The following is a 1016-nucleotide window of genomic DNA, read 5'->3' as shown; positions in this document are numbered from 1 at the left end:
ATCTCGCATTGCCTAGAGGCATGGGCTGCTTGGGGCAAACCCCAGCAGCTAAAATTAGATAATGGACCAGCCTATACAGCTCAAACCTTTATGTCATTTTGTAAACAGATGGAAGTTCATGTTTCCCATGGACTGTCATATAATCCTCAAGGGCAGGGCATCGTGGACCGTGCACATGGAACTCTTAAAGAACTTTTACAAAAACAAAAAGGGGGAATTGGCCAAGGCCGTACCCCAAAAGAAAGAATTGCTCTTGCTCTTTTTACCTTAAATTTTTTAAATTTGGATGTAGATGGCCTTTCTGCTGCGGATCGTGATCAGTGCAGCAGAGGTTCCTTGAAGGGATTTGTGAAGTGGATGGATGTGATCACTGGCATATGGCATGGTCCTGATCCAGTGTTGGCATGGGTGAGGGGATCTGTTTGTGTTTTTCCTCAGTATCGTTTGGAGCCTCTGTGGGTCCCTGAGCGATTGACGCGGAAGTGTGCCACACAGAATGGAGAGATCGTGCCCGAGAGCCCTGTGCACCCTTCTTCTTCTGTTCCTGGTGGAGAGCCAAGTGGAGCCGAGATGGGGGATTCTGTCAGTGTTTCCAAGACCAATGCCAATACAACATAAAGCTAGAGTGTTTCCTCGCTTTTTTAGTACCAATAGAAGTTTAGATGTTCCATTTTTGCCTTTAGATTGGTTGGTCTCCTATTGCTGGTCTGCCTTGTGGGCCTGTGGTATATATGCAGGATCAGGTTCACTCAGAGAAGGAATGCAGCCATGATTGGGCAAGCATATACAGCCATTGAGGCAGGACAGTCTCCTCAGGCATGGCTGGCAGTCATGCAAAAATGATCCTCACGTTCAGGCTTCAAGGCAAACCACTGCACTCCGGGTCAGCTTCTAGCAGCCCTGAGAAGAGCACGTCTGATTGCATGCAGGTTGGTACCCCAGACCCCGCCTCTGAGAAAAAGGTATTGGACGGGTCTGGTACTCTTTGGATGGATGACACCTAAGTGAGGATCAGT

The sequence above is a fragment of the Mastomys coucha genome, unplaced genomic scaffold, assembly GCF_008632895.1.
Source record: "Mastomys coucha isolate ucsf_1 unplaced genomic scaffold, UCSF_Mcou_1 pScaffold21, whole genome shotgun sequence".
Lineage (NCBI taxonomy): Eukaryota > Metazoa > Chordata > Mammalia > Rodentia > Muridae > Mastomys > Mastomys coucha.
This window is presented reverse-complemented; position numbering follows the sequence as displayed.